The sequence below is a fragment of the Rhineura floridana genome, chromosome 1, assembly GCF_030035675.1.
Source record: "Rhineura floridana isolate rRhiFlo1 chromosome 1, rRhiFlo1.hap2, whole genome shotgun sequence".
NCBI classification, from domain to species: domain Eukaryota; kingdom Metazoa; phylum Chordata; class Lepidosauria; order Squamata; family Rhineuridae; genus Rhineura; species Rhineura floridana.
Window position 1 is genome coordinate 16,927,680 of NC_084480.1, and position 16,216 is coordinate 16,943,895.

Below are 16,216 nucleotides of genomic sequence, written 5' to 3' on the forward strand. Positions count from 1 at the left end.
ACCTGACAGCAGTATTAGAGGCAGTTAAGAAAGCAGGGCTAACAATAAAAGCCAAGAAATGCCAGTTTGGGTTGAATTAAGTGATCTATTTAGGACATAAGGTGGGGAGTGGGAAAATAACCCCCTTATGGAGCAAGGTTGAGGCAATACAATTGTGGCCCATCCCCTTAACTAAGAAACAAGTTAGGGCATTTTTAGGTGTGGCTGGTTTTTACCGTAAATTTGTAAAAGATTTTGGGGAAATCGCAACCCCCTTGCATGAGCTAACAAGGAAAAAGTGTGCTGAGCATGTGGTGTGGACGGATGAATGTCAAAAGGCTTTTGACCTTCTGAAGCAAGCCTTGTGCCAAGGGCCTGTATTAATAGCACCAGATTATGAGCAACCATTCATCGTGGCTACAGATTCGTCGGACCTAGCGTCTTGCTACAAGAGAGAGGAGGCACCAGACATCCAGTGGCGTATCTTAGTCGCAAGCTGACATCGAGGGAGAAGAATTATTCGTCGGTCCAAAAGGAGTGCCTAGCGGTCGTGTGGGGACTGAGCAAGTTGCGCCCATACGTGTGGGGATGAAGATTTACAGTGACGACGGATCATCGAGCATTATTATGGTTACAGGCTATGAAAAATCATAACACTATGCTGCAGAGGTGGCCCTGGGCTCTACAAGATTACCAGGTGGACTTCAAGTTCATAAAAGGCAAGGACAATGTATTGGCCAATGGACTTTCAAGGCAGGTGGCTGGGACTGCAGTGACATGACCCAGACGTGGGTGCAAAAAAGACATTTTCCCCAAAGAGACTTGTTTTTTTATTGTTAACGCGTCGTATGAATCCTGGAGCAGGAATAATACTTTGCTGTTATTTTAAGGGGGGGGATGTGATGTTCCTGCTTATAGTGTAAATATGGTAAGTGCTGTTTATATAGAAGACATATGGTAAGTGGAGTGAAAGGAGGGGGGAGTACATGAGCAGTAGAATGCTGGATGATTGGCTGAGCGTTTGAATGGCTGGGAGTATAAATGGAAGAATGACAGTTGAATCTGGGTGGATGTTGGGAGTGTGGAGAAAGAGGTGTTTGAGGGTGAAGGTCAGGAATGTGGAGAAAGAGGGAGTTGGAGTTCTGATTAATAATAAGTCAAGTGCAAAACAGGAATAGATGAAACCATATGCTTGTGAAACATTCTAAAACTAATCTTGTTATTTCTGATATTTAATAAATACTTATTTGGTTTACCAAAGGCCTGATCCTTGGCTGGGGAATATACATACCAGAAGGGAGGGCAAGGTAATTACCAAGGCTGGACAGAAACAGTATCTAATGGTGGCAGCGGTGAAGGGAGGAATAATAACAATTCAAGTATGCAGAGCAACCCAGAGTTGTATGCGTTATTTATAAAGATACAAGGGGGTTGGGAACAGCATAATCATGCAGTCACAAAAGTAACCAGCTAGAGAGAGACTCAGGCAAAGTCTCTGGGAGTATTGGTTATAGGACGTGACTGGTGGTGCTGCCTAGCAGGGGGATCTAGTGAGATCTGTGCTAGAGCGGAGTGAGAAACCATATAAAGGATGGTCCGGACTGGTGGTATCCCTGGTGGTGCCTAGTGAAAGGCAGTAGCCACAAGCAGGTGGGAACCTGACAGGGAGAACCAGGGGAGGGTGTCACATAGTCCAGCAACATCTGGAAGGCCACAATATAATTGGGAGTGAACAGCAGCTGAGGGAAGAGGCACTTAGTCTTTCCCTGCCCACTGTTTCCACACAAGTGGCTTTTGCAACGCATGTTTGTGAGACCTTGGAGAGCCACCACAAGTCACAATAGGACAGGAATGGGGAACCTGTGGCCTTCCAGATGTTGCTGGACTACAGCTCCCATCATTCTTGAGCATTGACTATGCTGTTTGGTTGCTGCTGGAAGATGAAGTCCAACAATACCTGGAGGGCCACAAAGTTCCCCATCCCTGGAGTAGACAGTACTGGGGTAGGTGGACCAGGCCCAGTATAAGGCAGTTTTCTATAGAAGAATATATGCCTGCATGCCATTTTACCCTCACCCTGTTAGGTGACTGGCTTAGGATGAACATCAAGGCTGAGCAGGGATTTCAGCCCACATCTTTCTGGTCCTAGTCCTTAGCCACTACTCCACATTAGATTGTACCTGCCTTACAGACACAGACCCTTTCTGCATTTACCATTTATAGTGGTAGAGTTGCTGGGTCCCCCCCCCCCGATCTTTTGGTGTTCTGCCACATTATGTTGCTACTATTTAGCTAGTATTCTGGGATAATGTAATAAAAAATGAGAAGCTTTTTCTTCTACTGCAAAAAATAAAATAAATAAATTCAACTTTTCTGAAAGATCCAGAATGGATCCTCAATATTTTTATTTGCATGTGTACAAGCATCATCCTGGTCTCTGTGTGGAGGGAGTGATGGTTGATGGGCATTGTTATAGGAGACATCTCTTTCATGTCTCTTCCTTCTGACTGCTGAGAGTTGCCACTTTGCAAGCTCAGTTCAGAGGAGACATACGGCAAATAGTGAAGGGGACTGGCTGTAGTGGCCATGGGGCTTGAAAGGTCCTCTTGTGTAGCTTCTAATCTCCTTTACTCCCACAAGATTAGAATTCCAGAATACTAAATATCTAGCTAGCTAGCTAGCTAGCAGCAGGCTATCCCAGTGTACATGCCCACAGTGGCTCGAGGAACAAGAGGATGTGTATGGGGTGTGACTACTACAGCCACAGAACTTTTCCATTTGGGCACAACCTGCCATTAGTGTGGAAAGGAAAACCCCACAATCACTCTCTAATAATGACGACATGTGACCCAAGGTGGAGACAATCAGCTACAAATTCATGCTTAAAAATGCTGGATCAAACAGCAACTATGCCACTATAAATGGTAAGTGCGGAAAGGCCCATAGATATGTCTATGGATATATCATTCTATGGATGATTTCAAATGAGAACTCCATGAGCACAACAATTCACCATGATTTTCCTTCGCTTAAAAGACACACATACACACCATTCTTCTGAGATATAAAATGCTGGAGTTGCCAGGGGTGCATGGAGAAGACAGTCAAATCATCCAATAAGAGATGGACAGTCATTTCCTATAAATGCACACCAAGATGCTTCTTTTGGCCTTGGGTTGCAGCTTCAGAGAGTTGTGTTGCTCTTGTTGAGATGCACTCTCATTTGGAGTAATTATTCCATGTTGTAAATATTGTGCTTGGTGGGGGAGGGGGAGAAGAAAAAGCTAACTTTCCTTTCAAAATGTCTTTTCCCTCCTCTTCCTTTATTTCTTTCTACCTCCTCCTTACACCCACTTTTCTTACTTTCTCCAGGGAAGGCAATAACAACAATATAGAGACAAACACAAACATTATCAGGCCAAATTAAGGTATAAATCATGGTTGGAAAAGCAGCTCTCCCTCTGTGTCTGTGACTTTTCCTCAGTGGGAATCTGGAGAGATCTGGTTCCTCACTTTACATTCTGTTTCATGTCTGTAACTCTGCCATGGACCATTTGTCTCCCCTCCCTTCCATCCTTCATTACGGCACAACCCTGCGCATTGGATGACAGAAGCCGAGTACATGCCACATTTAATTCTAGAATCAATGGAGACTACTGAGTACTTATATTTTTTCTGTGTGGTCCACACACAATCTAGATCTATTGCATATTTTCTTGCCCCGGAAAAAGCTTCTTGAGAAGCTGGTTTCATACCGAAAATAAAAGCTTGTTGCAGGTTGATTCTGCATTACTCCAGTGTACTCATTTGAAAACATGTAGTCGATCCTGGCAATGTGTGTGTGTGTGTATATCCACACTTGCCCAATGATATTGTGGATGAGTGTATACCAAGATCGCAATCACCAGTTCTTCCTTCATTCCCCCAGGGTGTGTGCAGGGAGGAAAAGGCGTGGATAACCTAATCAAGGGGAGGGTTTTCAAATGCATACCATGTAAATCCTTGTGGACAGCAGGATCTAGAATCAATCTAGATTGAAAACAGCATGTTGAGGATTAGGCTGTGGGCATGCTAGTCGCTTGAAAAGCTGCCAAAATGTTTTTTTTCTGGCTGTGTTTTAAAGCACCTCTGCCCTCTGCTGGCCACACCACCTTTCCCCACTGCTGACTTCAGACCTTTCAAGACTGCCCACACCAAAATGTTTGGGCAACTACTGTCTGTGCCTGAGCCTGCAGCAAAGCATTTCCATTAGCCACACCTGGAAGACAAACAGGTTGATCTACCAATCAGTTGTGCAATCTGCCTGAAGTGGAATTTAAAAAAAAATCACTTGAGTGGATTCGACCAGAGTTTTAGAGTGAAAAAAGGGCAGAGTTTGATTAGCGTTGTGTGCCCGTTTTCAGAAAAGAGAGTTGGAGAGGCCCTGGAACCACACAATGGTAAGTGAGTTTCTACAAACGAAGTGAATGAACAATTCTGGATTGGGAATGGCATTTTTGTGCTACAAACAGGTTTGTGTGTCTGCAGCCAGAGCTGGTTAAGCCAGTGTCTCTCAAACAGTGTGGAGGGGAACACTCCCATGGGGACATGAGCAGGGGTGGGCTCCATGCAGTTTTACATGCTTTAGTCCAAGGGGTGGGGAATGGTTTTCAGCCCAAGGTGCCATAGCCCTTTGTGGGCAACATGGCAGTGGTGGGGGTGGCCAACAAGATGCTTCTGGGAAGCCCAAAAGGAGGGCCTGAGTGCAGAACAAGCCTACCCACTTGTGATTTCCAGCAACTGGCATGCAGAGACATACTGCCTCTGATAGTGAAGGTAGAACATAGTCACAGTGGCTAGTAGCCATTGATGAACACACATTTTATTTATTTTTATTTTTATTTTATTTTATTCGATTTATTAGTCACTCATCTGGCTGGAAACCCAGCCACTCTGAGCGACGTACAAAATAAAGGCATATAAACATCAGACATAAAAGTATATAAACATCAAAAAAGAAGCAATAAAACTAAACAACAAAGTAGAAGCTATCCCCCAACCCACACAGCCCAACCCAAAGATCAGAAAGTCCTCCTAAAGAAGCTCCCTTTTGAAGGCTGGAGGGTGGGGCAAGGCAGGTGGAAGCAGCCTCCCCTGATGGCAACGGAGTCTCTCTCCCCTCATAGTCCTTCTCTTGAGGCAGCTCCCTTTTGAAGGCTGGAGGGTGGGGCAAGGCAGGTGGAAGCAGCCTCCCCTGATGGCAACAGAGTCTCTCTCCCCTCATTGTCCTTCTCTTGAGGCAGCTCCCTTTTGAAGGCTGGAGGGTGGGGCAAGGCAGGTGGAAACAGCCTCCCTTGATGGCAACAGAGTCTCTCTCCTCTCATAGTCCTTCTCTTGAGGCAGCTCCCTTTTGAAGGCTGGAGGGTGGGGCAAGGCAGGTGGAAGCAGCCTCCCCTGATGGCAACAGAGTCTCTCTCCCCTGGAGAGCATTGAGGAAGGAAGGGGACCTCTGCCCAGCCTGTCAGTACAGCCAACTCAACCCTAGCAATCAATGGGGTGGCAGATATCACAGTTAAATCATCTGCACATCCAAGAACTGGATGGGGTAAGGAAGAAGGGGTGCAGAGGGTGTAGTGGCCAGGCGGTATAGCTACCTAATTAAATTTCCAGATGTGTGTGAAAAATGTTGCAAGTTTAGAAGATAGTGCGCTTCCCCAAAGTTTAGGTCTGGCATCATCCATTGCCTATGGTTGATTCTGGGAAGATCTCCATGTGGACTTTCTACATGGTAAGGAGTAAGGATGGATCTATCAATTTTGGTTTCCCCAGTTTTTCATTTTTCCAATCTTAAATTCAGCTCTCACTATTTCTGCAGCAGTTTGAGATTTCTTTTTTTTTAAACCCTCATGAAAATCCTTCAGCATTTTAGTGCAAATTTTTCCTAATAAATACATTTTTGTATGCAGTTTTGACAAATGTCCACTATTTTGTAAGCACTTTCTTTTAATACATTTTATGCATTATATGTTATTTTCACTAACAGATTCATTTTAATGTACCCTTTCCCCTAGTACATGCATTTTTGCACACATTGTTTGCCTGGAGAACTGCAACACAAAATCCAGATACGTGAGAATTTCAAAGGATGGCTCTGTGTCAGTTCTCAGATTGTTTCAGGAAATGCAGATTTGATAGATTCATCTTTAAATGAACCAAATGTCTCCCTCAGCTTTAGTGGGGAGTAATGTATTTTTTTTCCAGCACCTCTCTGAATGTGTGTAAGTTCCTGATGCCAGAAAGAGTTGCTCCTAAGCCTATGGGTGGCTGGCATGCGAAGGTTCTGCACATTGCAAATACCTGTGCAGGAAATATTTGAGCAGTACTTCCTGCTATGTGGACTGCCCATGGGGATGGGATGATTTTTGCTTCTTAAACTTGGTGTGAGAAGCACTGGCTTAAGATCTATCTGAGGGTGCACAGTGCAAATTTGTGCATCAGGACCTACAGGTTGTATCTAGCATTAGTCATAGGTAGAGTAAACCCATTGGGTGGTATTCAGTGCTAACCGTGCTCAGAGTAGATCAGTGAAGCAATGGAGACCGATGGTTCTGATGTCAGTGGGGCAGTGAAGTCACTCCAGCTTCAGCACCTTGGAGAACTCCTTGAAAGTTTGAACTAAGACCCAGAGAAGATTCAATGCCCAAGTGAGCCACCAGCACTGAAGTTAATCAACATGATTAACTTAATTTCAACAGGTCTTAGGACTTAGCTGAAAACAACCCATTGGAATTAATGGGCAAGGCTTACTGAATCCCATTAGTTTCAGAGGGTCTACTCTGTGTGGAACTTTTTGGATGCAATACTATGTTTACTAATTTTAGTACTAATTGCTGAGTACTAATTTTAACAATTTGAAACTCTCATGGCTCCTTCCCATCCCCCAATCCTGGTGAAGGTGCTGACAATTTTCTGTGAGCGATTCCTAGCCTTCTACCCTCACCCAAATTCCCAAGGTTTCTCAGAAGAAGGAATGACAACCTGCAGAGTGGAAACAACAGGGATGTTGTCAACCTGGCAAAATGGCAAAGCAGACCTTAATTGAACTTCCACACCATACATTTAAAGCACATTCAACACACATTCAAAGCACATGAGTTTCCCCCAAGAATTCTGGGAACTGTAGTTTAAGGGTGCTGGGAATTTGGAGCTCTGTGAAGGGAAATGTGTGTTGGAAGTGCTTTAAATGTAAGGTGTGAATCTGCCCCCCCCCACATACATTAGACAGAAAAATAGTAATACTGCAGATCTTGTATCTACCCCAGGAGAATAGTTTCCTTTATTATTAAACAAGTTAGGAAAAGAACACTCTGAGAAATATGTTTCCATCAAGATTTGATGTTCAGTGGTAAAGGAAGCAATTGAAGCTGAAGAATGTGAAACTGCGTGTGTTGTACAGGCACAGGTGACAGTGGCTAACAAAGATGGCTTTATTCATTCACAGGGGCAAGCTGTTCTTGTAAGACTTTGTAAAACATAGAAAGAGGGCTTGTGTAGCCCCAAATGGAAAGAAAGGAAGGAAGGAGCTTGTTCCTTGTGACGTCCTTCCCCGAGCACCACCTGTGAAGCTCTCACTTGTGGCTACCAGCAGACAGGAACGTCAGATTTTCTTCTTATGCTTTACAGCTCTAGCACAGATTTCAACAAATCCCCCTGCTAGGCATTACTACCCCACACGCTGTATCTCTTATAACCTTTAGACTGTGCCTTAGTCCCTGCCAGGCTATCTCGATACCTTGTGTCTATGGGTATAGGTAATTCCCAACCCCCCCTGCAGCCTCTTGCACTGAAGCATACAGCCCTGGGTTTCTCTGTGGGACTGGATACTCTTTCCTCCGATCTGCCGCTGCCACCATTCGATACAATTGTTCAGCCTTGGTTACTTTGCTATTCCCCCTGGTATGTGTTTCCCAGCTGAAGGAATCAGGCTTTTGTTTAACGAAGAAATATTTATTAAGAACTAGAAATCACAAGATTACTTAATTACTTTGTTGACAAGCTTATGGTTTCATCTATATTCTGTTATGTACTTGACTTCTTACTAATTGCCTCAGAACTCCGACTCACTCTCAACAACACCGACCCTCCAACATCCACCTCTCTCCAACCTGCACCTCACAATTCACCTCCTAACACCACCTCCTTACACCTTCTAAACACCACCCAGATTCAACTGTCATTCTTCCATTTATACTCCCAGCCATTCAAACACTCAGCCAATCATCCAGCATTCTACTGCTCATGTACTCCCCCTCCTCTTTCACCAGCACTTACCATATTTACAATATAAGCAGGAACATCACATTCCTCTCTGAGGTCTGGCAGCAACAGGGGATGAAGAAGAATGAGAGCTTGTCTTCCATTCTTTGAACATGCAAAATAGAACCAAGCACCTGGCCCAAGGCAGCCCTGCAGGCAATGGAATGTTAAGGTCTAACTCATTCAAGTTATGGGTTGGTCAACTCATGAGCTTTTCTCCCTTTATGATGCTCTCCTGCCAAACCTGCATGAGGAATCAAAGGAGATATAGAGGGGACCTGCAATATATTTCTCATTACTGAGTGGATGAACGCACCACAATTCAAAAATTTGAATGCTGGGATGTTAGGAAACATTTATGAAGGTTGATTTAATAATTAACGATATAATAAAATAAGAAAGTGATACAGCACAAAAGACATTGATGAAGATGATGACAGCAACAACATATTGTATTATGATAAGTGGCCATGATGGAGAGCGTAGGGGATCTTTTGAAGATTATATATGGACTGATTTATATTTAATATGTGAATATATTATGTATGTTTTATAGTCTGTGTGCACTAAATTTTCTTTATAATAAAAAGGAAGAACATTGCTTATAAATGTGACATTTTTAGTTCTTGGGCTGGATCCGGAGGCATAAAAACATAGGAAGCTGACTTATTCAGCATCAGACCATTGGTCCAAGTAACTCAGCATTGTTTACACTGACTGGCAGCACCTCTCCAGAGTTTCAGACAGCAGTTTTTCCAAGTCCTACCTGGAGATGACAGGGATTAAACCTAGGATCTTCTGCATGCAAAGCAGATGCTCTGCTATGGAGCTACAGCCCTTTCCCTGTTGGACGCCAGTAGAGGCACATAATGAATGCCAAGGTTTCCCCCTCTCTATGTTTGCATAGCTGCTGCTGTTGCACAGATAGGGCACAGTCTGTGATTAGATTTATTGGGAATAGACAACCTCGCATGATGCCACTAGGGGACAGGGTCATACAAGCTTTAGTAGAGTTAAAGAGAAAAGGGAAACTCTATAGTTTGCTGTAATGTAGCTTCCTGTTTGATTGTTGTTTTGCCCTCCCCTTCCTCCTCCTCCTTGCTGTGCTATCCCTTTTGAACCCTCCATTACCACATGAGCAACTAGGTGTGAGGCAACTTACCAGAGGCTGCCTACATTTCTTCATTCTGATTTCCTATATTGTGCCTGTATCACTGTATACATGGAAGTTGTGAGTAAACTAATGTTATATACTTTACTGAAGAAAGTTTGTTTGCTTTATTCTGCTAGACTGTGTGAGGGTGAAGGTGGGGCTGGTTATTGCTCATTCTGTTTTTGCCATTTTTACTCTGCTAGAGATAGAACCAATTTTTTTTTATCCCATAGACCCTAACAGATCAGTGGCACAGGACCCATGCTGAAAAATGGCTATGAGAGCAATGCCTCCATTGCTATGCATCCACATTAGGGTTGCCAGGCTCAGGGCCTGAGACTGATCCTGTATCTTTAGGAGAAGAGAAAGTCAGCTAAGTGCATGTGTTCTTGCAACCCTGTAATGGGAAAAACCACAAGGTGGAATTCTCCCTTCCCCCTGCACAACTTTTAAAGATACAGAAGACCTCTTGGTTGCCAGGCCCGGCCTCCAAAAGGACTTCTGTATCTTTAAAAGTTGTGCAGGGGGAAGGGAGAATTCCACCTTGTGCTTTTTCCCATTACAGAGTTGCAAGAACACCTGCACTTGGCTGACTTTCTCTTCTCTTAAAGATACAGGATCAGTTTCAGGCCCTGAACCTGGCAACCCTATTCCACATTGACCTGTTTGTATCTTCTCCCTTTCTGCTAGTCTTTTGCCGCTCTGCCTTGCTTTGCTCAACAGAGTGTCCTATTCTCACCAACATAGTTGCTGTAGGGCTTAAAATTGGGGAAGGGCCATAGCACACAGAAGGCCCCAAGTTCAATCCCTGGTATCTCTCCAGCTGGGAGAGAAGCTGCCCTGGAGATCCACTGCCTGTCAGTGTAGACAACATTGAGTGAGGTGGACCAATGGTCTGACTCAGTATAAGGCAGCTTCCTATGTTTTGTAATCCTGGGTGCATGAATAAAATAGGGCGGAGTTCCAGCTAGCCGGGAAAGCTATCACTAGAGCTAGAGTTCAGGACATGTTCACAAAGTTGCTAAGGGGTGGGCCAAGGAACTGAGCAGGACAGGTATTGCATCAGTGCCAGCCAGACAGCTATTCTTATTGTAAGCCCAGGTTATGATCTGAAGGCTATGGTCTGAAGGCACATGAGGCGCAGGTCTGCGTTTGGTCAGTGCCTGGATGGAAGATTGCCTGGGAACCGCAGGTATGCTGCATTGGGTTCCCTGGTGAAAGAAAGACAGGGTATAAATGTAACAAATAAATAAATAAGAGGCAATAAGCCTGGGGTCCAGAAGGTGATCACGTGGCAATTTGTGTGGAAAGAGGTATATGGACGGATCTCTTGATTTCATCAGAGCCCAAGGTTGGAGTCCTTTAGAGTGGCTATCTCAATGTCCCACTAGGGGAAGCCAGTGCCTCCTGGTCTTTTCACATACTGGGGTCTGTGGGGCTGCCCCTTCCTAGAGGATCACATCTGACTCAAGTTCCAGGAGAGCTAGAGAAGCATAGTTGTTAAGGTGTTGGACTAGGACCTGAGAGACCAGGGTTCGAATCCCCACAACCATGAAACTCACTGGGTGACCTTGGGCCAGTCACTGCCTCTCAGCCTCATGAAAACCCTATTCATAGGGTTGCCATAAGTTGAAATCGACTTGAAGGCAGTACGTACATGCACAGTGAGTGTGGAGAGGAACAGTATTTGCTATGGGGAAATCCCACACCTGCATTAAGAACATAAGAACATAAGAAGAGCCTGCTGGATCAGGCCAGTGGCCCATCTAGTCCAGCATCCTGTTCTCACAGTGGCCAACCAGGTGCCAACCAGGTGGCATTCTGCAATGCCACTTTTTGGAGATGAGGTCAATTACCTAGCTTCCTTAGTTGAATATGGAGAACTCAAACACAAACACTAAATGAAAATGCTGCTGATGACTTTTATGGAAAATATTTTGTTTTGCTAAAAAAATATATATCCAGGAACCAGCCCCAAACGTCTGGTGATTACACAATTAGCTTAGAGGTCATAAAGGCAGACAAGACAAATTTCCCCCCCTGATCAGTTGGCAATTCTAGCAGGGAATGGATGAGAATGGGATAGAAAATGTAGGGGAACAGAGCATCTCTCTCTCTCGCACACTCAGCAATCTGACTATTTTATTGATAAAGATCACTGACTAGGCACTGCTGTGTTAAGGCTTAAAAATGCCAACATGCAAAAGTGATAAAGTTTGCAAGAAAATCACATCCAAGTAGTTCCTGACTTGTTAAAAAAAAAAGATTATCTGAAGCAAGAAAGATTACAGAAAGCCCATATCCAAGTTCTCAGCTGCTGGAAAGATCAAGAACAGCTAAAACAACCACAGGTGCAAGAAAATACGAAATATTACTATTTAAAACAGGGTCTATCTCTGCTGTCAGAAGGAAAGCAACTGTCTTGATACGATCCCCTTGCTGTGTGTCTCAGACGCAGCAAAGACTGGATTTAATTAATTAATTAATTAATTAGATTTATATTCTGCCCTTCCTTACAGTAGGAGCCCAGGGTGGATTTTAATGTCGTGCTTACGCTGTCTTCCATTGGGCCAGGATTTTCCTTCATCACAAGGCTAAACAACTGTTACTTGTCTTTTAAGAACACATATTTACATTAAAGATCTGGCCAGGAATTCCTTTTGAGCAGCTTAAAGATATCTGCTAAGTCACCACCTGTGGCCTGTGCTGCCTTGGTCAAACGGCTTAAAAGCAGCAGGGGGGAGTGTGCAGTCCTTTTGCATGTATGCATATACAGAAGGAGATTAGCCTATTTGCAAGATCCTTTTAATTTCACTCCCCCTCCCATTGCCCACCCCTTAAGGACATCTGTTAGAAATTCTGCATTGAAGCCAAGCAAGAAGACATCTTGATTGCATAAGAAGCCCCATTCCCTTGTTAGATATATTCAGCCAATTAAGGCCTGGAATTGCACGTATTTCCATTTGAATGCTGTTTATCAGTTGCCATTATTTCCAGCACGTGAAGAATAGAGTTCACGACCTCCGATTTGTGTGTTGGCTGATTTTGCACATTTGTTATTAAGGAAAACTCTAATTAACATCATTTGGAAAATTTGTTTTCTGCAAACGAAAGTGAGAGGAATGCAAACAGGAGAAACCACGAGGACGACAGCACAAATGGCGTAATCACCATGCCAAATTGCTTTGAAACTGGGTTGCTTTCTTTCAATGCCCTCTATGGTTCTGGCAGGCATCCTCTCATTTTACACGGATCAACAGAATCAAGAGGTAGTGAGCTGAGTTGCACTGGAAATGGTGTAGAGATGGTGGCTGCGTAAATTTAATCAAGCCTATTCTTCCATTATCACGTAAGCTATCTGGAAATGCTTATTGATTTACTTGATATTTTGTTCAAACCCTGCCCCCCCCCATCTTGTAGGATCTGGCCAGGGAAAGCAAAACCCACATTGGAAGATAAGGAAGAAGATCATTTTTAATAAGGGTTGCGTTTTGGCAGGGTCCCATACCTTATCTATCTAATATAAAAATTCTAATGTATAAAATGATGCATGATGTGGAGAAAATGGGTATGGAAATGTTTTCTACCTCTCTTAAAGTACTAGAACTTCAGGCCATGCAAAGAAGCAGAATGTTGGAAGATTCAGAACAGAAAACAGAAAGCACTTCTTCACACACACATAGTTAAACTATGGAATTTGCTCCCACGAGAGGTGGTGACGGCCACCAACTAAAACAACATTACACCAGTTCATGGAGGATAGGGCTATTAATGGCTACCAGCCAATGTCTAGAATGGCTATGTTCTATTTCCATTGTTGGAGGCTGTATGTGTCATGGGCCCCAAGAAACTTTGGTAAGATTGGGAGAATGAAGAGTAGGTTACAGATGTCATGGAGAGGGTCGGGGAAAACATGTGAGAAATGTTTCCAGAGATCCCTGGTAGCTCTGAGTCTGGAGAGACATTTCCAGAAGCCGCAGGCAACTCTGCATTTAGTGAGGTTAATTAATTAATTTATTTATTATATTTATATACCGCCCCATAGCCAAAGCTCTCTGGGCGGTTTACAGCAATTAAAAACAATAAAAACAAATATACAGATTTTAAAACACACAAAACAATTTAACAACACAATTAAAAATTAAAAAAAACAATTTAAAAACACATGCTAAAATGCCTGGGAGAAGAGGAAAGTCTTGGCGCCGAAAAGATGTAATGTAGCCCATCACCCCCACCCCTGTCTCTGACAACTGATGAGGTTCTCTCATGGGCACCCAGCCCACAGTTAGCTGATGAGCAAACAGTCTGTGAGAAGGAAGATTCTCTCTCAGAGGGAGAGCTGAAGATTTCTCCAAGGTCTTGGAGAAAAGCCAAAAGATGCTTAGAGATTTTTTAAAAATACTCTCTGCTTCTATATGAAGCCTGTGTCTTGCAGCACAAGCTAGAAAATGCAAGAGTAACTAGTGCCAGAAAAGTGCCTTCCCACCTTTCTTTTATTTAGGATGGATGGACGAGATTAAGGTGTTGCAACAACAGTCTGCCATTGCCTTCGCAGACTTAGTTTGTATCCTGAGAAATGTAGTCTGCTGTTGCCTGCTCTGTATCCTGAGAGATGCCTAGCCTGTTTATGAGAGATGACTAGCCTGCTTTTGAGATACGTCTAGTCTGCTTCCGTTCTGTATCCTGAATCATGCCAAGAGTGCCTGCTGCTGACTTCTGGAATAAAACTCATTAAAACCCCAGCCTTTGAGTCCTGACTTTGCTTCTTCGGTTGGGACCAGGACACAATGCCTCTGAATACTAGTAGCTGGAATTGGAATCAATGGCGGTGAGAGTTCTGTTGCACTCAGGCTGCCCATAGACTACTGTGAGATGGCCAGTGTGAGAGCAGGATTCTTTTGAGAAATTCAGGTCACATCAAGTTGAATGAAACTCTATTGCTAGTTCATACTGGGGGATGAAGTAAGCTATGGGTGAAGAGAGGAGGACTAGCTCCCTACTCCTTCCCATTAGACAAATCCATGGAGGAGAAGGCTATCAACGGCTAATAGCTAGGATGTCTATGTTCTACCTCCACCGGTGGAGGCAGTATGCCTCTGAATGCCAGTTGCTGGGAATCACAAATGGGAAAAATGTTGTTGCACTCAGGTTCTGCTTATGGGCTTCCCATGGGCATCTGATTCACCACTGTGAGAACAGGATGATGGACTAAACGGACCTTTAGTCTTCTGCAGGCGGTCCTTTATTTATTTATTTAATTTGTATCCCGCCCTTCCTCCCAGCAGGAGCCCGGAGCCGCAAACAAAGCACCAAAAAACTTTAAAACTTCATAAAAACAGATCTTAAAATACATTAATACAAAACAGCATTAAAAACAATTAAAAAACCAACCTTAAAAAGGGTTAAAAACATTAAAAAACATAATAAACAATTCTGACACAGATGCAGACTGGGATAGGTCTCAACTTATAAGGCTTGTTGAAAGAGGAAAGTTTATGTTGCTCTTTCAACAAGAAAGAAAGAGGAAAGTTAATGTTCTTACTTATTAAAAGTATTTTTTAAAACAAAAGCTTAAAACAGTATAAATCAAATTCAGGAACAAATCAAACCACTTGCAGTGACAGAAATCCAAATGCCCAATACACCCCCTCTCCACAAAAGCCTGGACAAAGAGGTGCATCTTCACCTGCCAACAAAATGACATCAATGCCATGCTGAGACGCACACCAGAGGAGAGGTTGTGCCAAAGGCAAGGGGCCACCACAAAGGAAAATCCACCAAAAGTCCCCAACCTCACCCATCTCATTAGGCGTGAGGATCACCAGCTGTAGATCTTAAAACTCAGGGAGGTTGGGATGGGAGGAGACATTATTTCAGATATTTGGGGCCTAGGTCATTTAGGGTATTAAATATTAACATCTCAGATCAAGCCCAGAAGACAACAGGCAAGCCGTGCAGTTATTTCAGAATTGATCTTAGATGTGATTGCCAAAGACAGAAAGACCCAACTAGTTCTAATTTTCTCTCCATCCTCTCCCCTGCTGAGTTCTGCAAGGGCAGGACCAAGACTAAGAAGGAGGAAGCTGGCAGCCAGCGTCATCCTCTGGACTGGTTGCAAGCAAGAAGACAGGGCTGGCTGAGGGCAGACTGAGGATGGTAGGGCAGTGCCCCACTGAAGTGCCCTTAAAGATCAGCCTCTACTGCTGCCATGTGCGATTCCCACAACACTTTTTTTAAACACAAATGCGTAGTGGAGTCAAAATGGCAGATCAGGTGACACAGCAAATTGCAGGTACTTTGAGGACTGTGGTAGGACCTGACACAATGGGTGGACAAGTGATGAGGGCACAAAAAAGCCAGTGAGTGCAGGAACCCCAGGGCCAGAGATCTGAACCCAGAACTGTGCTGTGGCCCAATTGTAATCCCAACAATGTTATTGCTTTGCAAAAGCATCATGAGAATAGTGGCTTCCCCTCTGCCTATTCTCAGTGCTTTGCTCAGCTCCCTATCAACCCAACATAATGGGCAGCAATGTGTCTGCATTGGTGCTAATCAGTGGTGATTAGGATCACAGTTATAACTTTGTACGTGCAGGGGTTAATGGAGGGGTTCTGTCTCCCTTCCTTTTCACAGCACACATTTAACAGATAAAAATTCGCCATATTCAGTGTGATACACTTTGAACAAGAAAAGCAGAGTTCCCTTGGTGCCTAATTCCCAGTGTTTTTCACTGAAGATGTGGCAGCTCGGTTGTCTAAATTAACTCAACTTTAACCTGGAGCAAAGCGT

General features: G+C 43.8%; 1 long non-coding RNA gene across 1 annotated transcript; it reads left to right on the forward strand.

Moving 5' to 3' along the window:
* Nucleotides 1-12,487: 12,487 nt before the first annotated feature.
* Nucleotides 12,488-14,169, forward strand: LOC133375633 (uncharacterized). Its single transcript, XR_009760268.1, has 2 exons — nucleotides 12,488-12,776; nucleotides 13,983-14,169. It is a non-coding gene; the product is annotated as an uncharacterized LOC133375633 (long non-coding RNA).
* The last annotated feature ends 2,047 nt before the right edge of the window (nucleotides 14,170-16,216 follow it).